The following is a 368-nucleotide window of genomic DNA, read 5'->3' as shown; positions in this document are numbered from 1 at the left end:
CTCATTTGAGTAATGGGTTACTCAAACTTTCTGTCCACTTGAAATTCGAATTTTACATTGAGTAATCGGTTACTCACTTTGAGTAATCGGTTACTCAAACTTTCTGTCAAACAGATGCTTAAAAATTATTTTGATTAATCGGTTACTCAAACTTTCTGTCCACTTGAAATTTGAATTTTACATTGAGTAATCGGTTACTCACTTTGAGTAATCGGTTACTCAGCTTTCAAAAATCAGCTTTTCAGTTGGATAACTCTTTTCTCACATATGTAACCTGTTACTCAATGAAGTAACATGTTACACACTATTTTTGAAAAATGTTTGAAGTCTTTTAAAAGTGTCTCACATTTTCTAAAAAATAGTTTGAG

Source organism: Lupinus angustifolius, chromosome LG03, assembly GCF_001865875.1.
Source record: "Lupinus angustifolius cultivar Tanjil chromosome LG03, LupAngTanjil_v1.0, whole genome shotgun sequence".
Lineage (NCBI taxonomy): Eukaryota > Viridiplantae > Streptophyta > Magnoliopsida > Fabales > Fabaceae > Lupinus > Lupinus angustifolius.
Note: the sequence above shows the minus strand (reverse complement) of the source record.